The sequence below is a fragment of the Epinephelus moara genome, chromosome 8 (genome assembly GCF_006386435.1).
Source record: "Epinephelus moara isolate mb chromosome 8, YSFRI_EMoa_1.0, whole genome shotgun sequence".
NCBI lineage: Eukaryota > Metazoa > Chordata > Actinopteri > Perciformes > Serranidae > Epinephelus > Epinephelus moara.
In genome coordinates, this window is record NC_065513.1 from 27,818,970 (window position 1) to 27,841,398 (window position 22,429).

The window sequence follows — 22,429 nt, forward strand, 5'->3', positions numbered from 1 at the left end:
AGGAGACCTCTTTGGATAATTCGGCTCCCAGTAAAAACCTCTTGAACACTGAACACTGGAGGAATTCTAACTGGGAGAAGTTTCAGCTGGTTGCAATGTGTAATCCTTACCACTACATGCTACTAAATCCCACTAAATCTTACACACTGATCTTTTAAGTGTGTGAAAAACTGAATAACCCGAATTTTTTAGCCATGCTAGCAGCGAGATGTTGGTTTGTCAGTGGTTTGAGTGATTGTTTGATTGATCGATGTGCATTTGTGGTGCATGTCAAACATTATACCTGTTGAACATCAGTGTATCAAAGATTCCTATTTTCTTTAATTTGACACTACTTTTCCTCACTTCCTTTACCTCACTTCCTTTCCTCCCTTTTCCTCAGCACTGATTGGTTCCTTTCACTCTCTGATCACTCATTAATCTGATTGAGGTCACCTGTTCACCCCTATTTAAATGCTGAACATTGTTTCACTCATTCTTTCTTCGACATCACATGGGGCTGCAGCGCTGTTCCAAAACACCATGTGTGTTTCCTCCCACTTTATGTGTACCTGCAATTTTATTAATTTGGAAATAAACCTTTGTGTGCAAAAAAGAGTTTAATGGCTGATGCATTCTGACCAATACCCATGATAGCAGACCTCTCCTTCTGAACCTCCCCTTCAATCAACATGCTGGCTTGTTAGCATGGCTGTGGACTCTATGTTCAGACTGTGGGCAAAAGTGACCCAAATCTGAGGATAACATTTTCTTTGTCCTCATATGACTCAAAACTGTTTGTCTTTTTCATAACATTGTAAACAGCACAAATAACACAGAATATGATATTTCCAATTCTGCTTAATATGAAGTCCTAAATAAGATACAGATGTGATTTTTCGCAATTCAACCTCAGGCTGAACAGTCATATAGAAATTCATGTGACTTTTACGACACTCTAGATTTACATCCATCACAATTCTGCGCTGGTGCATGCGGTGAATACAAACATGGACCTACGAGCCAAAATTAAAAATTTGGCTCTCTTTCTCCTAATCCTTGTCCCCCATATTAGATGCTCATGAATGTTCTGGCTTCCATTGCACATAAACTCATGAATAAAACTGTAAATGCTGACTTAAGTTGCCTCCATGTTTATTTCCTGTACCACAGGATGCTGCATGTTATGTCTCTGTTAATGCTTTTTTGTGCATGAGGGTCAGTTCAAGACCGTGACCGGTTTGCACGTCTGATACTGTCCACATTGAAAAATAATATGGTTAACCAAACAAAAAATTTAGATCTGAGCAGTAAATCCAAAGTGAGTGCTCAGGCTTGCACTGTGAACGAAGCTTTGGTCATTTTTTTCCTTTTAATATGTTAACTATAACATCTTGTTTTTTTCGTGTGTGTGAATTAAAAGTACTGTTTGTAACTGTGGAGAAAGATAGTTGACTGTTAAGTTTCATTCCCGGGTTGTCAAATAATACTTTGGGTTTACAGTTGGACAAAACCACCAAGCCAATGCATCAATATTTGACTACCTGGGAATAAGACTCAGACTCAATTATCTTTTTTCCAGAGTTGCATACAGCACTTTTAAATGTTTGCGTTTTATGTTTATCAACCTTAATGAATAATTGAAAGAAAGAATGAATAAATAAATAAATAAAAAAGGGAGTACGACAAATGGGAGTTGGTGGTATCAGTGAGGATGACATGATTTAAGTACATAGAGTTTCATGCATTCTCCATAGTGACATGTCTGTATTGTTACAACAGTAATAACTTTTCAGACTTTAGTGCTTTCTTTTATTTTTAGAGGTATAGTTGCAGAAAAAAATCCACCGCAGTGACTTTTAAAGAGAAATGAAACAGAACAGAGCTTCAATTTTAACATCTCACAATAAAATCCCTGCAAATGTCAGAAAGGGTCTCTGGCTTGTATTTAGCAGACAGGGTAAAGTCACAGCGTATATACAGAGCACAGTTATAACTCTCAAGATCTGTGTGTAAAAACTATTGTGCTGCGAGGAGAGAGCCCTAAACATGCCCCGGGGGAAGCCTCCTTTTCTTCTTTTTATAGGAAAGGCCTTAATTCATGGAGACAAACAGAGCCATCATTATATTTAACAGAGTATCATAAACATTCCTGCTCACTGGATGTAAATGGTGAATGTGGCTGGTTAGATGGACGGGTGGGTAAACACAGGGACATGACCTCGCAGCTCACACACACATACACAGGTCTCCCATGCAGACACACCTGTATGAATCATAGGCATATAGGTGGGAATGCACCTTGGGCTACAACCTGTAGCCTTGTAAAACAACACTCTCTCCTTCTGTGTGTTGTAATATTTTTTCAAAACACAACCACAGTGGCGTTAGGCACAGTATGATCTCATTTATTTTGTCTTACAGTATCTGATGTTGTTTTTGTCATTATTATTTTTCTGTTTGTACAGGTGTGCCTCATAAACTGGTAACTGTTAGCTCTGAACTGTCACCTTATTGTGAGATGATCTTTCTGAGGTTTAAGAGTGAGCTGAGTGAACAACAACACCCATGCAGATAAGTCACTGACCCGTCACTGGCCCGTACATCTCCGTGGGTTACCGCAGTAAAGATGAGGCCCGAAGGAACTCTATGCCTCTGTGTGTGTATGACTGTAATGGTGTTTTTAAACAAGAGTGTGTGCGTGTGAGTCTGCATATATGTGTGTGTCACAGAGTGAGCATCGATGGAACTTTTACCATTAAAGACACCCATTTAAGACTTTCTATGCCCTTGTACCAACTTCTTTGCCTGCATGGCTCCAGATCCTTGAAGATACTCCACCAAGCTGACTAATTCTTCTGGGATCTTGGGGGAGTTTGGAGCCAATCAGCACCACGAGCAAGACTAACACTGTTGTTATGCTCTTGAAAAGCATTGTCAAGCGATGCACCTGAACCAATAACGAGTAAAACCAATATTAGTGACAGCTACATACGATATAGATGCTGCTATTGAAGGTGTTCTAAATAAGTATGTCTTCCCAATATCGTCCAACATCGCAGTTTGTTTCCACCCCCCCACCCTTGACAAAAACAATAAGTTCGCATGGTATTTCTAGTGACTGGTTAGGGAAAACTGAATCCCCTCTCCCACAGAAATTGGTCAGAGTGGAGCCGATGTCAGACTGAAGATGGAAACAGATTGTAATGCGTGATTTATACTCGCTATAGTGCCCCCAATGGGAGCTTTGCGTGCCAAAAAAGATGTTATCACCGCTTTTGTGTCGAGCGTGAATGCTCTGAAAGTTGTCACAGCCCTCATTTTACACCCCTGCATTTTTGCAACTAGGCACACTGCACTTTTCAGTTCAACATGAAAGACTGGCCGATAAGGTTTGTCTTTCCAGACATCTCTACAACTCCTCATTGAGAGACAACAGAAATGGTCAAATGGCCTTAAGTTCAAGAAAGGCCGCCACACTTGGGAAAGAAGAGGCTTTTAGACTCTAAGAACATGAGATCGCTTTGTAAAAAGCTAATCAACAGTAAAGGAAAGAGAGGCGACCCAGGGTAAACAAAGCAGAATGAAATAATTTCGACTTGTAGGTAAGCAACAGTTATAATTACACAACACATTCTCACTCCAACCTTGTCACATATCAATGTTTGGTCATGGACTTTCCATGTACAGATACGACATGCAAGGTACCCTGGGTATGTTGGTCGCTGATGTTCTGGGACGTCATGTCAAGTTATGCCTGTTACATACATTGTGCTCTTTCAAAATACACAATACACTTCCGTTTTCACAGGAAATGTATGACTTACATATAGTCTCTTTCAAAATAAAAGCATGCAGTACAAATGTTGACACAACGCTGCAAATTGACGTTTTTTTCCCTTCAACAACGAAGGTTAAAAGGTTGTGGTAAGGTTTAGGAAAAAAGAACAGGGTTTGATTCATAATCTTACAGGACGCGAACACCGTTCTCCCAGGTGAAAGTCTAAAGATTATTTTTTGGACTTTTTCGTTGATGGTTATTGGACCCTTCCACCACCCCTCCCACCCACCCCGCCCACTTTTGTTCTTGTTTCCCCCTGATGCCGCCGATTGCTGCTACACTAGAACGGCAATCGGCCGCATATCATGCCGACGTTAAAGGATGGCTTTTTTATGCCGTGTCTCACACCCCAAGTCATTGCCCACGTGCTAGATTTCAACGACTTTGGAGTGAGATCAGGTTGAATTACAATACACAAATGCAGTATTTGGTGGTATGTTGCTGCCTATTTTTCCAGTAACATTCTTCCAGTATTAGTCATTGACTTTTTGGCCATTCACAGAATGAATCTGGTGCTTCGGAGCATATTGCAACGAATGTCATATTGAGCATAAACGCCTCTGTGCCTGCTTGTAGCTTGTCTCATGCTACTTTAAACAAAGCTTAACGAGTTGACAGTTATTTCCGATATCAGGCTACTAACTGCTCTCTTCTATTTTAGATAACATTTGCTAAACTATATAAAGCAAAGTAATAAAAATCACAATTTTCTTAAACATTTCATTCACAGCTCCTGCAAACAAAACCTCATCGCCTGGTCTGTATGCTCGCAGGAATGGAGGGAGGATAGGAGGGCCGAAGGTCTGGTTCTGGATTGAAAAATAAATAGAGCATGTGTGGCATAGAAAGTAGGCTTTGTCTGAAGGGAAGGGGAAATGGAAAGGTATTGGCCCAGACCATTAGTCAGTCGAACTTGGGTCTGGTGTCTTTTCCTTTGGTGTGTGTGTGTGTGTGTGTGTGTGTGTGTTTGCAGGTATGTGTAACCAAGGCAAAGTGACTAATGAAGCTGATTATTTCTAGCTGTCAGACAGGACATCCTGCTTGTGCTGAGGGCCATGTGGGGCTGCCACTGATGACCTCAACACATGCTGTAATTCTAAGAAAAAACTCTTGATAAACACTTCACGCATACATCAATGTTTGGCTGCGGATGCCCTCATGCTAACGGATTCCGCATGCATGTCAGATTAATTTGTTTCAATCCACCCATTGTTGAAAGATGCTTACGTGTGCCATATTTGTGTAGCTCAGTTGTGTTTCGTAAATGCTCAAATCTGTTTCCAAATGTTACAAGTGCGTTGCTCTGATCATGAAGCTGACCCATGAGAAATACCCCAATTTGTTCTGGAGCTACAGAAACTGTCCAAGAAAGAAGGCGATACCTTAGATGCAACACTAGCACCATATGAACTCAGTAAAGCCCTAAACCAGATGCTGAATAACAAATCACCTAGCTCTGATGCTTTCCTTCCTAACTTCTGCAAACTATCGGCACATACTATTTCTACCAACTTTAGAAGCAATAAAGAAATCCCAAATTGCTTCAACACAGATACAGCCAATAAACAGTTCTACTGTATCCCAATAGAGTGGTGCAGGAACGAGTCCTAATTGAATTTTTGCATGTTTATACTTCCTGTTCCCTCATCTCAAAGTCAATGGGTTTTTTGGTTTGATGCATGAAATAAGGTCAGTAGTCAACACAAGTTTAATAGATATGCATGTTTTGTTCTACGACATTGCAAAGTCTTAGGGCTGCTGTGAAACTGTGCCTCCCTAGGGCAACAAAAGAGTTTGTAACTGGGCTGAACAGCCACAAAAAGGTCCACAGGCTGGGATCAATGCATTGACCTCATGTTCTATGATATAAAATGCACCAGTAAATACCCCACTCATGAATTTTAACGCTTTAACATGATTTAAAAGAGACTACAGAGCATCATCATGTCGAACACAACTTTACAGTCTCGCTGTGGTGGGGACATCAGTGGTGTAGTTTCTTTATAGCTTAATGTTAGCTTTTTGCTTCTGGCGATTGTATTTACACTTCAAAAATAATAAAGGTGGTGTTTGTTTGTGAAGATTATTGAATAAAACTTACTGAATAAAACGTGTAACCATCATAAACCTTTGTTTGCCACAGAGGTCTTTTCTTTCTGCAGTAATCCAAAATCCAATGGAAAAATCCAATATGGCTTTTTGATGAGGAACCAGGGCGACGCTAGCTTCCAGGTTGGCCTCCAAAAAAATCTCATCCCTCTCTATGACCCAATACAACCATCTACCCCCCTTTGCTGTAAATGAGCATTACTCTAACTCAGGGGTAGGCAACTTGCGGCTCCGGACCCGTATGAGGCTCTTTAGCCCCTCTCCAGTGGTTCCCTGTGGCTTTGACAAAAAATATTATGTGGAAATGAACAATGGTTGTTTTTTCAACATTTTGATGTTTATATGTTATAGGCCTATAGTACATTCTCCAATTGTAAAAATGTAAAGCCTCTATACCAAATAAAACAATAATCTTTACATTTCTACAACTAAAATGTGCCTTATCAATCAATCAATCAGTCAATCAATCAATCAGTCAATCAATCAGTCAATCGATCAATCAATCAGTCAATCAATCAATCAATCAATCAATCAATCAATCAATCAATCAATCAATCAAGTTTATTGAACACACTCGGGTCCATAAAAGCACATACAACATTTAAAAACACACAAAGACATAAAAGAAAAAAATCAATGAACAAGGCACTGTAACCAATATGTCCAAAACTGGGAACCATATCTGACAGTGCTAAACTTGGGGTTAGTCAGCACCTGGATAACACCATTCATTGACCCGTTTAGACGGCATATACATTTATACATCAAGTCAAAGGTATGAATTCTGGCCGTGCAGAACAGTTCAGTGGCACTATTCCACCTGGGCTTGTTCAACAGAATCATTAAACAGTCATTGTACGCAACCCGTAGTTTGTGATGGCTCTCCTTCCTAAACTTCACCCACAAAGGGGCAGTTTATATGCCTATATATATATATCTATATCTATCCTTATATACTGCCTGGTATCTTTTCCTTGCAGTTTTGCTGGACCTCAATATTAGTGGCTAGTCTTGAATCTTCCTAGCTGGTTAGTTATAGATGCCAAATCCAAAAAGGTAAAAGTCTTGCAATAGAATAGAAAATTTAGCAGTGCATGGACTGATTTATTTGCTTTCACTGCCAGCTCTGCAAAGTTAAAATACCAAATAATCATAAACAGTGCCCTGTAGAGTGGCCATCTGGTAATATGTGGATGAATGCTCATTTAGACTATAAGTAGAGGCTAATTTAGGCTTAATAGGCTGTTTTACCTTCATTAAAAGCCTCAAATATCTTTTGCAGCTAGGCACAGATTTTTGTTCTTATTATTTCTGGTTAAAAAAAAATGGCTGTTTTGGTAGTAAGGGTTGCAGACTCCTGCTCTAACTAAAACTGGATTCACAAGATTACCCATATAAACAGTCATGTCCGTCCTAAATTATCTCAGTGAAACAATTTGTATTTAAAGAAATAAAACAAGTTTCTGATAATGTTCGTACTTGTTTAATCTTTAAAAACAGACTCAAACTACAGCAATTACATCACAAGATACAAAAAAGCATTTGATGAACTATACTAAGCGTCACCACAGAGCCATTTAGCAACAAATTCACAGCATACAATAAACCTTTACATCCTTCTGCACTTTTCAGCTCCCTTCAAGTTGTTTTAGAAACAATTTTTCAACGTAAAATGTAGTAAATGGTTCTGACCAGCTTCAGTACAATACACCAACCGGTTGACTTTGTCTGGATCACAGTCACACAGTAACTTAAAAAGTGGGAAAGCCGGTCCCCATTTATAGCTTTATTCACTCTGGATAAACAAATATTAAACAAATACAACAACACTAATGTTAAACCACCAATACATAACTTCTTACATGAAGTCAAGCTTCCTACTTGCTTATTTTACCCTTATTTTGTTGTTACTCATGTTCATCTTTAAATATTGTACACTGCTGTGCATGTATCTTTCTCCAAACAAGGTTCAACTGCAAACTTAATTAAAAATTCTTCTAAATAATCAGTTGCGCAGCAGTTTATATATAATTTCATAATCTGTCCTTGAAGTGGTTTGTGTGTGTGTGTGTGTGTGTGCCTAAGAGAGCGAGTGTGTGTTTTGTGTACATATGCTGACATCTGTTCCCCTCCAGGTCGAAGGTGGAAAAACCTCTGGGTCAACCCTAACAAATGACTGATGGAGTCCAATCAGAGTCTTTATTTAAAGAAGGGTATATGGGTCTCTGTATTTGGGGCACACAGCAGTGGACTCATATGTAACCCTGTCTGTTCAGCACCAGACCTTCTCATTCCAGGTCCTTGCAGTCCCATAGACTCAGGCGCAGCCCACATTTCACTGGAGGGGCGCGAAATGTCTCTGGAAATGGTTTTGGGGTTTGAGGCCTCACTGAGTGTTGATTTTAATTGAGCGCAAGTATGTGTGTGTGTTTGATGTATGTGGGTGTGTGCTCTCTCACATATACACCGCATATACAAACACACAGACACATCTGCAGTGTGTTTGTGCATATGCGTTTGTGTTTGCAGTGTGTGTGTGCTTGTGGGGTTGAAAGAGATAAAGAGGGATCATCCACATGTACTGTATGATCTTAATTACTTAAATAAACTTTGGCTGTCATATCAAACCTTGCACTTGTGCCTTTCAAATTTTTGAAACACTACACTGCCAAAATTCCTTGTGTGTTCGCCCAGTCACCAGAGGAAAATATAGGCGTTGTATGATTCTGCAACCCATGTTACATTTCTACATTTCACACATATCATATCAGTGTTTCGAAAGTGCTGTACTTCTGATTACATGCATATGAGCTGACTTTGTCTCCAGTAGAGGGATGGTGGATGGCGTGACACCTAGACAAGATGACTGCTAAACTGGTTGTTTTTTTAGCAAGGCATCGTTGCATTTCCAGCTATGATTGTGCCACCAAAAACAGCTATTTTATCCTTAACATGATCTTTTCCTAACCATAATCAAGTTGTTTTTGTACCTAAACATAACCACATGTTAACCACAGCACTGTTGAATCTCACAGAAATGTAAAGTTTCAATATATCTGCAACATAATAAAATATAATAATAATAATAACAATATACAAATGGTACATATCTGTGGTTTGCAGAGATGCACACTGCCAATATTTATTCTGGCAATTGGGCTGCAACCTATATGGACATCAGAAGACAAAGATAGAAATTTGAATTTGTAGATTTCCATCCAACAGCCTCATTGTCACATACTGTATAGAGCATGTATTCCAGGTCTGTTCAATGACACGTGAATCTGTAACAGAAAAACTGAATCAAAGTCATGATTCTTTCAGTGTAATAACAAACACATTGGTGAAAAGGTTCACTTGCTGGTTGATAATAACAAAACTTTTCTCAAAGGTACATCATGAACAGAGAGCTTTAAGAATGACTGCATTTCATATGTGCATGCTGTACTTTAGATAATAGTATATCTATAACAGCAGTGGTAGAGGAAGTATTCAGGGGCTGGTTGCACAAAGATCTTTAAGTTAAAATTTCCTTCAAGTACGATTTAAGGTTTCCTTTAAATCAAATCGGTTGCATTAAACACCCTCAAGTCTTCTCTTAAAGATTTCCTTAAACTGTTTACTTGAGGATTTAAGTTTTTCTTCCTATCTTGGTCTGATACTTAAGGAATTGCTGAAAGTTTGTTAAACTGTTGCACTGAGAACCTTAGTAACCAAAGTAAGGACCTCTGACTCCGGTGTTTCATGACCTGGAGAATCCAATGGATACACTTAATGATGAGCAATTGATTTTGCATTATAAATTTGACTGAAAGTCAATTTCTGATTGTGACTGGAGCACTGAACTTTCCAAAGTTTTATGCAACATGATCTTTCCAGTGAGTTATTGGTGAGATATTTCATGTGAGCCTTAAGTGTCATACTTAAGGAGCTTTGTGCAACCGGCCCCATAACCTTTACTTAAGTAAAATACCACACTGTCAAAATACTCTGTTACTAGTAGAAATCCTGCATTGAAAAGGTTACTCAAGTAAAAGTATGTAAGTGACATTGAGAAAATGTATTAAGGATTAAAAGTACTTAATCAATCAATCAATTTTATTTATAAAGCCCAATATCACAAATCACAATTTGCCTCACAAATTATTAAAGAAGTAAATTTAATAAATCAAAATTATTAAAAGAAAAAGCAGCAAGTCTTCATATTTGAGAAGCTTGAACCATGAAATGTTTTTGCATTAAAAATGAAGAAAACGGTTATGAAAATGGTTGACAATCAATTTCCTAATTAATCGATTAATCAATTCATTTGCACTTGTATATTTTCATACTGTTTGTGTGCAAAACTTCAATGTTATTAAGTAATTATAGTGGAGTAAAAAGTACAATCTTTCACTCTTAATTGTAGTGGAGTAGAAGTAGAAAGTGGCATAAGATTAAGATACTCAAGTAAAGTAGAAGTAACTCAAATTTGTACTTAGGCAAAGTCTCTGAGTAGATGTGTTTTGTTACATTTCACCACTGCATAACAGTACATGGTACAACTTAGTTTGGGGTATTGAAAATAAAGCAACATTGGTTTATGTAATATTACAATTCTGCTTTTCAACCCATGCCTTTGCCAAGCACACACACCAGCCTACACACAGGTGCACAAGTGTTTTAAAAGTATGTGTCAGAGAGGAAAGGCTTCTTTTTGGCAGGCTGATGGCCCGGTGAAAAGCAGACTGTTTGGCCAGCTAGCTGATATATTTGCAAATAACACAGTAATCTCCCCACGGCAGGCCAAACATGCCTGTGTTTGCTTGCTTATTCCACATAAAAGAACAGCTCACTCATTCGCTCTCATACACAAGCGAAGGCAAACATTCCCTTTATTTTGCAGACTTGTCTCTTTCTCCTTCTTTTATTCCCCCCTTCCTCTCTGAGCCCAGGAAGGGAGCACTCATACACTCACCCCGGAACAAGCCTGGAGGTCTTCGGACCACACACAGAGCGGTGCAAGGAGCTCTCCCTGACTCTCTTTCTTTTCCTCCTGCTGCCTTTTCTCTCTCCCTCCCTCCCTCTCACTGTTTTATATGGTCACTCTTTCTCTATCATTCCCTCTTCTTCTCTCATGTTTCCACATTTCACCTCCTCTCAGCCCAGACGACGAGGCAGAGCAAAGGTGTTGTGCCCGCCGTTGCGTGTCTCTATCTCCCCTCCAGCAGCGTGCTCTGCCCCTGTTTGTTTGAATGTGCTGATGTGAACTGTAGAGAGGATGGTCACTTAGTATGATATTTATGCCTGTAGACCACCCAGTCAGCCAGGGCCAAGACATGGGGAGTTAAGGCTTTATTTTTCAACGCCTCCGCTGTTCCCAGGGCCTCAGAGCTGAATGAGATTAATCCCTCTCTGTCACCAGTATGTGTGATTATGACACAGCTCGGATAGTGCTCACTTGTGTAACATCCAGGTGAAAGATAGGATGTGTAAACAGAGGGTTTGTTTTGTGTTGATTAAACAATGAGAAAGAAAGAAAAGTGTGAGTCATATGAGATGGGATTTGTTTAAGTGATTCCCTCTAGTGGCTGTAGATAAAAAGTCAAGGTAAAGAAGCCTTGAGAATTTCAAATATAGTATAGGGCAGTGATTAGAGTTAAAAGTAGAGTAAAAGTAATAATTAAACAGCGGAAATGGGAAGCAATGTGAACACCCTATGAATGCTTAAACTGCTGGAAAAAAAAGAAAAGGTGAAACGTCAAACCTCTGTCACTCCAAGTGGTATTACACGAAACTTTTCCACAACTTTTTCATAATATTTCATCCTGTTTCCATGATTTTATTTAAGGCATTGCATATGTTCATGTTCAGTTGCAAGAAATAAATGCATACAAACTTGTCAAAATTATAAAATGAATGAATGAATGAATGAATGAATGAATGAATGAATGAGTGTTTGATCTATAGACTGAGATTTAATTGGGGAAGGCAGTCTGATGCTGCTATACTGTATGACAGCACTGCAGCATCCTCCCAATAAAGCTAACGTTAGCTATCCTTAAATGGTGGCTGCAACCAGCATTCTTTAGCAATTGGTAAATCACTGACAGTGATAACCATGCCTCAAGTGCCTCATGCTTTTCAGCATTTACCTGTTTCTCTCCCGATGTGACAGCGTGTTTCTTTCCTCGAAAAGGGGCATTGATGCGATGCCGGTATGTTCTATGTGTATTATGTGATACTAGTGATGTTTCCATAGTCACACAGCGCAAGACTAGATTTTAAATTTGTAATACAAGGAACATAAATCAGGTAATGTTTTGGAATGTTTAAACATGTAATTAAAAATAGCCAAAGCAATGTATATTCAAAACCTTTCTAAAACATTCTCTTTATTCCAAATCATTTCCAGGCCTGAAAAACAGTTTTTCTATTTTCCCAACTGTTCCAGGAATCCTATAGGATGCAAACCCAACCAAAGCATCTCATTCAATAAAATATGAAATCCATTCGGAACTACAAATCCAGCCATCGTTTAACATGATGGTTCTGACAATGAGGTACTTAAACCGATCTGACAGGACTGTGAGAGTATGTCTGACAATAAAAGCTGGGAACCACTGGTACAGGGAATTCCTTAATTTCAACCATATCTCTGAGGCTACTGCAATCCTCACTCAATTCTCACACAGCCACAAACCACTTGAAGATAGTACCAGTTTCACAATGGGTGGGAATACATAAGTTAACAGTTATCACATATCAAAGCGGTTACATATTGGCTTTTTGTGTGAGTGGAAAGAGTTCATTTATGCCTCTGTGAGGAAGTATAAAGGCATAAATGGCCTTGACCCGGTTGGTCTGACATGGTAGTTGATACTGTGGATAAGGAGGCCTGAGCGTCGTGTTGGGTGGCACCATGTGTGAGCTGGGGATTTACAGTGTCTCCAGACCACACACAGACAGACAGAGAGAAAGAGAGGGAGGGATGAATAAATGGAGGGAGGATATGGAGAGGAAGAGGGAGATAGATGGAAGGAGAGGGGAGGGGAAGTTCTGGGTAACTCCTGATACTGAGTCACTGGGCATTGTGACTGTAGAAGCCAACATTATAACGTTGATGATTATGTGTGTGTGTGTGTGTGTGTGTGTGTGTGTGTGTGGGAGCTCATAACCAAGGGCTCCATGTCAGCTAAATTACATGAAATTTTCTCTAGAGGAGCCTACATTTTCCAAACTAATGCAAGTGATTTGCAATGTGGTTGCTAAAATTTTCAGCTCAGCTCATAATGTTGATTTAAATATGTGTACGACTCAAATTATATGAGTTCATACAGTCTAAATTTGTCCAGTGAAGATTTAAAGGTATTGGTTGCAGCCTGAGCTTTTTTTTAGAAACAAAAAGTCAAACAGTAAAAGCTTTATCACTTAGATTTTTTTCAATTAGGGTAAGAGGGTCTGTAGCTGAATCAGTGTTGTAATCAAGACCAGCTAAACCAAGACTGAGACCAGACCAGTCCAGTGTGAGCCCCACACTGCATGACACATTTAGGATAAATTGTGAAACATGCGAACCATGAGCACTCCTCAAACTGATTTGAAAGATCCACATTCCTGTAAAAACACCCACAGAAAACAAATAAAGAGTCCTCTCTATGTAACTCTTTTGTTGCCATACTATTGTGTATCATATGTATGAGTCTATAATGAGAAATGCCTTGATAAAAATAATCAAACCCATTGCAAAGGTGACTTTTTTATGTGGGTATTTTCCTTTGTTTTATATCAGCACACAAATACAAATACTAAGGAGCTGAAATCAGCTGAATCATCTTTATTCAACACTCCTTTTTTCGCTCAGGAAATTAAGCAATATTTCCACAGTTATGGTCTTGAGTGGAGTTCTCTTTGTCTGAAGACAAGTCTGAGAAAAAATGCGGTCCTGTTCAAAATGAGACTCAGACCTTCAAAAAGTATTCTCAAGACCAAGAACAGTCTCAAGTACTCGAACACTGAGCTAAAGATATGTCATTTGCAACATAATCTCATCCCTACTTGTCATATTTTAATGCTTAGACAGAAGCCAACCGTGGCAGCCTTTGGGCTGTATCTTGACGCAAAGGGGTTGGCAGTTAGGTTTAGGCAACCAGACTACTTGGTTAGGGTTAGGAAAAGATCTTAGTTGACTATGGTCACGTCAGTCAACTCATATGACAAAATAACTCAGAGCTGACTTTTAGTTTTACATGAGACACAAACACGAGTCTCCTGGGTCAAAGTCCTGTGGTTGTGGGCCCATCCACCCCGAGCGCCCTTTCAAACTCTTTATGCTACCGTCGCTCTGAACATCTAATAATGAGCGGATTAGTTTACACTGGAGTTGGTTGACAGCTTGGTGCATCCTTTACAGATGCTGGAGGGACCTGTTGCTGATGGCCACAGGTACCTTGGTACCCAGTGAGTGCAACCTGGTCTTTCTCTGAAGTTTTTGAAATCAATTGCTTGGGCAGTGACTTTTGGTGTCAGACACCTACAAAAAAGCTGTCCTTTAATGTCGGCATGATTTGCAGCCAGTCAAAGGCATATTTTAACGGGACTTGGCGGTGTCAGGGCGAAATGCGGTGGAACAAGAACGAAAGTAAAGACAGCAAAAGTCCGAGTCGGGTGGGTGGGAGGCGCAGTGGATGGGTCCAACAAACCAACACAGACTTTCACCCGGGACAGCGATGTTCACGTCCCATAAGATTATAAAGCCAAAGCCTGTTCTTTTTTCCTAAACCCAACCACATCTGTTAGTTGTTGAAGGAAAAAAAAAGTCAATTTGCAGTGTTGTACTGATGTAGTGTATTTATTTTGAAAGACAGCGTGTGTAAATGGTCATTTCCTGTGAAAACGGAAGTTTATTTTGAAAGAAAACAATGCATATAACAGGCAGAACGTGGAAAGTCCATGACCGAACGTCGATATGTGGCCAGGTCAAAGTGAGAATGTGTTAGATGTGTTAATGTGTGAGATCAAGCTGGTAATTTGTGTAAGAGGAGTGAAAATAAAGACATCTTTAAAAGTTTTTTTCGTTTGTTTTGTTGTTGTTTTTTTGAGCTAGAGCCGAAATGCTACTATGTGATTCATGATAATGGTCTATATTAATAAAATTGTCTTGACTTTACCCACCCAACATCATCAGTTATGGCTTCAAAACTGTAGAAGAAGTAGTGGCACAAAAGATGTCCACAACATGAAGAAGCCTAAAGTATTTAAGCACATAAATCAGGGTATGTCATCTTGCAAGAAGGCTCAATAAAAAGACTACACGCCACTATTTAGAAGCCATATTTCTCTTAACTAGGTGTGCAGTTGTATTTCACAGCAGCCTACTTTGACAGGCCCCGCTACACACTGCAGCTTCACTGACAGATTTAAATAAATGATATCCTACGGTATCAAAGAAATAACATAACGGAAAATGGAAAAATGGACAAATATGCCAATAAATACAGATTTGTATATCCTTCGAGTTAGATCCTCTGTGCCTTGTGGGGCCCTTCTCTGTGATTCACTGTAAAGTTTTCCAGCCCTGACTTGTGTATTCGGGGAGTGCAGTGCAGCCATGAAGGAGAAAGCAATGTGTGCTAAATGGTCCATAAGCATGGCTTGGCCTGGCCCTGCAAGCCCCTCTGGACCCCATATGGTGAATGTGTGTGCGCTACATGCATGGACGCATGGCCTAGCCCTCAGCAGGACTGCTCCCCACCGGATAACATCCCATAAAACACTGACACATATATGCAAACACACATGCATAAGGGCATATACCAGGGTTAAAACATGGCTGATACATTTCAGCATATGTGGCATGAACCAGAGTATTATCTGGATTATGTTACATTTTCTGAGGGTACAGATATACACACCCACGCACACAAGTGCCCCATTCAACTTTTATCTCTCTTCACACACAACAACTCCTGCAAACAAAATCCTTCCAATCAAGACAGCACTGTATTCTTGTCTCTACATCTCCCCTCTAGGAACTGAACTACTACAGACACCACGTTGTGTTCCCCCAATCCTGATTGTGAAGTGGGGAGTGGAGGGGAACATAATTGCATGCTTAAACGCCTGAGAAACGGACGTCCAGTTCTGCTGAGTTGGTGCTTTTTGTGTGGCCTCATTGTTGGGACGTGCAGTCATGCAGCTCTTTGAGTCCCCGTCGGTGTTCATGTTGGGTTAGGGGTGGTTCAGAAGAGTGGAAGAGGGGGAAATATTGTCTAGCGGCCAGATATTTCATTCCAAGACCAAGCACTTTGTGCCGGTCCCACATGCCTGGCAGGAGGAGGGTGGCTGTGACCAGAGTGGAGTAAAACAGAGACAGAAATCTGAGGCTATTCCCTATTTCTATTGTATTACTGTCCCATAGTTTAACAGTCTCGTTTAATCATCTGTTTAAAAGGGCCTGTGGAGCCTTTGATAGCAAAGCACACAAACACAAGGATGCACACATCATATACACATGCATACACATGCACAGCGCTGGTCGATGTACTTAGTGTGGCCAAAGTAGACGAACAAAAGGCTCCTCTACGGGGTTGCAGTGTAATGAGGGGCGGTTTGATCGTAAATATGTTGCTCTACAGAGTTTTCCATCTCACTGCAGGACAAAAGGGACAAGCCATCAAATTCAGGTCATCAGAGGCTTCTACGTTGTAAATCAAATCACTGAGCAGAATCAGTTGTGTCATCACGGCTGTCTGTGGCCCCAAAGTGGACGACAGAGGTACAGTAGCAGGATTCCCCGAGCACAGGTGATAGTTATTCTCTATTTCAGTGCTTGCTCAGAGCTCTGTGACATTTAGAAAGAATTCAAGCATCGATGCGCAGAAGTTTTCAATTAATCATGCCTTGTGTGTAACTAAATACCTCCGAAATAGAGAAAAAAACAAAAAGAGTGTAGGATAGCAGGAGGTGTGGGGGGAGAGACAAACTGGATGATGTTCAGAGCTGCTTGGAAGAAATTCAAAGTTTGTACAACTTAATTAAAAAGCAATGCAGCGCTTTTATTGTCTCCAGCCTTGCTAAATAGACACTGTTTACAGTTACTAGCCTTTACTTTTATGGGCTGAGGATGAGTAATAAGACAAAGACAAGATGATAGCTGCATTTAAAAAATGGGACATAGGCTGGTCCGATCTCTAGAGACGAGGGCGTAGGTTTTGTTTTAAAATTCGGGGACACATATGAAATGGGGGGTTTGGGGTCCTTGCTCAGGAAATTTGGATTGTGAAACACTTAATTTCCTGCATTCTGGCAAATTTTTATGCATCTATTTTTGCCTTTTTTGCATTAATTTATGGTAAATATGTCTTTAATTTCATCAAAAATAAAAGTCCTCTGCTTCTTTAATATATTTATTGGGGGAGGACAGATGCACATTTTCTAAATATTGAGGGGCATGTGTCCCATTCTCTCCAAACTTTACACCTATGTTTACAGAAGTGAGAGCCCAGTCTCACTCCGAAGTCGTCTAAATCTGGCACTTGGGCAGTGACTTGTGGCATCAGACACCAGCAAAAAAGGGCATCCTTTAACATCGGCATGAAAAGAGCGTGCTTACTGTTACAGTTTAACAGCACCCAGCGGCATCAGGGGAAAATACAGCGGGACAAGGGCGAAAGTTAAGGTGGCGAAAGTCCGATTTGGGCGGCGGGAGGGATGGTGGATGGGTTCAACAAACACAGATAATTACCCAAGAGAGCGGTGTTCACGTCCCGTAAGGTTCTAAAGCCAAACCCTGTTCTGTCTTCTTTAACCCAACTATGTGCATTTGTTGTTGAAGAAAAAACGTAAATTCGAGGTATTTTACCGATACAGTACATTTATTTTGAAAGAGACTGTATGTAAATGGTAAATTTCCTGTGAAAACAGAAGTGTATCTTGAAAGAAGACAATGCATGTAACAAGGCTGAACTTGACACGGCATCCCAGAACGTCAACAACCAACGCACCCAGGGTACCTTAAACGTCATATGTGGACATTGAAAGTCCATGACCAAACGGTTGATATGTGACAAGGTCATAGTGAGAATGTATTGGAAGTGATATGTCAACAAGTCAAGAACACAAACAATGCTATTAAGCTTGAGTGCTATATCATTGGCAACTGAACTTGCTTGAGTTTCTTGAAGACGTTTCGCCTTTCATCCAAGATGCTTCTTTAGTTCTAACAGAGTAGTTTTTAGGTTTTAAACCCTGTGCAGGTGTGAACGGACACTTACGCTTTCAGCTCAGTGGCCTAGTGGTAGAGTGTCCGCCCTGACACTGGGAGATCGTGGGTTCGATCCCCGGCTGGGTCTTACCAAAGACTATAAAAATGGGACCCATTGCCTCCCTGCTTGGCACTCAGCATCAGGGGTTGGAATTGGAGGGTTAGATCACCACATGATTCCTGAGCGCGGCACTGCTGCTGCTCACCGCTCCTTCAGGGGATGGGTCAAATGTGGAGAACAAATTTCACACGCTCAGGTGTGTGACAATCAGTGGAACTTTACCTTTACCTTTACCTTTACTTTACACAGTTGTCGAGGTCACATGACTCCGCACCAATCTGTTAGAACTGAAGAAGCCTCTTGGATGAGAGGTGAAACGTCTTCAAGAAACTCAAGCAAATGTAGTTGCCTATGATATAGCACTTAAGATTACCATGACCTGGATGACTGAAAATCTTCACCGACAATGCTATCAGGTCGAATCAAATCACCATGTCATTGTTTTTTTTGTTTATTTAAAAAAAGGATGGATTTCATGTTAGCGTGATATCCCAGATACAGTATAAATTGAAGAAAACTAAAAGTAATTTGGTCTGGAAAGAAAAAGAAAACCTTACCACAAACCGAACATAAAAACTAAACATTGAACTTGTGCTGTTCTGTGCGGTAACTGGTGCAAAAACCAAAAATGTGTCCCAGAGTAACATACAGTACATGAATGTAAAAACATAACATATTATTTCCACTCACTTCAGAAACATCACATTTAATCAAATGCAACTGTATTCAGTATAATGATGTCCCAACTACTGTAGTCGAGTTCAGTGGCAAGAGATGAGAGGAGGGAAAAGTAGCCAAAACATCATAACCAATATGATTCAGCCCTTTGGATTAAAAAACCATGTGTAATATGTTGATTTTAGACACGGTACGTCATATTAATCCAACTGTTTTCGGTTTCTTTAAGTGAAGACACACTCACACCATGAATGAATTATTAAGAAACTAATGAAGTGGATAGGAAAGCAGTTGAATGGGAAAGCAAGTGAAGACAAATGAAATAAAAAAGAAAAGAAAAGCATGAATTATCAACCTAATTTTCCATCTCTGCAATCAATGCTTATGAAGCTGAAACTGTCATTTTTGGCATGGTGGTAATTGCTTTTGGCCCATAGCGGACCCTCTGACTCATGAGAGAGAGGTGGTGGAACACAGATGGAGTGTTTCCGAAGCTCCCAAGAGCAGGACAAGACCTCCATTCAGGTCTTCCTCTCCAACCGCTGATTATGACCAACAACAGAAGTTCAGCAAACGTCTGGTCCAACACTATGTTTTATTCAAATCAAACCTCGATTCAGCCAAATTAATGTGATTGAGATGAAAGCTATGGCTGCAGGAAACACCTCGTCCAGAGAAATAAGTTTGCTTAAGTCAATCCAGGTGGGTCTCAGGAAAGCCAGTAGGGAAATTTCATGGCGGATGCAAGAGAATGCACCCTCCTGACCTGATTAGAATAAATTATGAAACAGTTCCCTTTCAGTCTTTAAAGATTATGTATAAAATGCGATGAAATTGACCTTACTTAAAGAGGCACTTCAAAAAACCACAAAGTTGACACAGCTGCAGGCACGACCATTACTAAATAGCAGTGGTGGAAAGTAACCAAGTACATTTACTCATCTGTGGTACTTAAGTAAACCTTTAACCACTGATACTTCACTTGAGTTTTTCTTTTATATGTTTCTTTATACTCAAAATCCACCACATGTCAGAGGAAAATGATCTTTTTTACCTTGCTACTTTCTTTTGAAAACAAATACACAAATAAAATCTGATGCATTTTTATAGGTTAAGCTACCCAGTGGCATTTCAATTACCGGATGTTAAAGCAAGCACTACTTTGATGAGGTACAGCATTAAAATCCTGCTCACACATTTATGCATCAGTACAAAAATATCATATAACTTGTTGTCTGTCCTTTACACTCACCTTAACACACGAGGTGATCGAGCTTTTGCAACTGTTGCACCTAAAATTTTGAATGTTTGTCTGCTCCCTTCCAATCTGCTGACTCAGTGGTTTTAAAAGGCAGCTAAAGACACACCTGTGTAGACAGGCGTTTTGGTAACTTGTATGTACCAGAGCTGTACCTTTTCAAATCTTGTGTATTGTTGTTGTGTCGTGTAATTTCTTCTTTTTTTCCTTGTGTGTGTGCAAATAGTTTTGCCAGTAGTTTTGTGTACTTTTCACGATGTGGCTCTATGATTTCTTTCTTGTTGTATATTGTCCTTGTGAAGCATTTCATCAGCTATGTCTGTGAAAAGCGCTATATAAATAAACTTTACTTACTTATTCTGCATTATGAGTACTTCCTTTTTTGATACTTTCAGTACATTTAGCTCAAATTTTTTACTTTTATTTTCACACTGTGGTGTTATTTTTACAGCAAAACATATTTGAGCAATAAGTTAGCAAGGTAACACAACCCATTATTTCAATACAAACCTAACACCATTATTAACAGGTCTAAATGAGCATTCATCAGTATGTTTTGAAACAGTGTGACTACCCTGTAGATGGCTATTTATGATTACTTAAACTTTGCAGTGTTGGCAGTGAAAGCAAACAAATCTATTCTTGCATATACAATACATTTTCTATTTTACTCAAATACTTTTTGGAGGGGATTTGGTATCCACAGACCAACTACCGCTACTGAGGTTCGGCAAAATTTAAAGGAAAAGTCCCCAGGCTGTAGACGTATGATGCACAATTTGGGTAACTGATGTTGAAACGTTTTTTATTTGATGTGTAGGCTATAGATATTTACAACTGTAGATTGTAAGAATCACTTTAGTCATAATGATAAATTAAAGTTAAAATATTAAAAACTAACCGTTATTTATTTCCATGTGATTTTTTTGGCAAAGCAACAGCGAGCCACTGGAGAGGGGTGACAGAGATGTAAGCGACTTCAAAGCCGCAGATTGCCTACCCTGACTTGAGGTTAAGGATCTGAATAGAATTTACATAGATGCATGTTTTGATATATTTGGATTTGCTTAGTAATTACATTTTTTCAGCGTAAAAAAAATCTCCTTGTGTCAAGGACGGAAGATTTGAGACTCAAAACATGCAGCTGCAAAAATGACCTCAACATGCATGTCAACAGAAAACTTAATGTTTTACATTTGGACCATTACAGTAAAAATCCACACAGTTTTGGTTAAACTCTGGGTCTGTCACATATTTTGCAGTCTTTATTAGATGGAGAGCTAAAAATCATTGTGTCACATCATAAATCAAATGTTTTTCATAGAATGGGACACATTAGTTTCCCCCCAAACCGAGCAAGGAGCAAAGAAGTTTGAAAACCGACACTTCATTTTAGAAAATCAAGCCAAAGCCCAACACAGCCCACTTGACACAGTCACTCAACAAATTCAGCTAGTCATCTGTGAAAACGGCTGTTGATGAGAACTTCTTATCTGCAGCCAATGATCTATTTATCCCAGCTCTATCTGCTTGAGCGGTAATGTATTATTGTAAATGAGGCCAGAGAAGGCCCTTGTGGTTCAGTGAGAGAACAAGTGTGTGTGAGATCCAGTGCAGTATGTAAACCGTTTGACATCAGTGTTTGGGCTTTCTTTATGAGAACATCTGTGGCAGCTGCCCTATAAATTCCCAGTGTTGAGAAAACAGGAACAAAAAGTTCAATTTTTGTATGGCAGTGTACCATGGCGAGAAGCGGACCCAGTCGTGCCTCATCTGCAGAGCCATGGCCAACGTTTAGGGAAAGTCAAATCGGGGATGGAGAACTGAGACAGTGTTACTGTGTGTTTACAAGTCTGTTCCGCATAGCAACAGAAAACCTTGAAATGAACTTATTGATGGCCGTCGTATCAACCCCAGAGGACAGACAAACTCTTCACCCTGCTCTTTCTGTGTCTGTTTCTGAGACCACCAAGTCTCAGGTCTTTCAAACTGAACTGATTCCTTTCTTTCACCTTCTGTCAAGACTTGCTTGTGGTAGTCTCTTGACTGTTGAGCAATATTGGTTGATATGATGATGCTTTGTTTCCACTCTACAAATGTTTCAGTGACAGTGCTCTCCCAGCCTCTCACAGTCTACTCTACAGTTTAACTCTGGCCTCATGGGCAGATCTTTATTTTTAATCACTCAAGGTTTGTGGTTAAATACAGTGACCAAGTATTTATAATGCTAAAATCATTTTTAGGAGATGTGTTATTGTT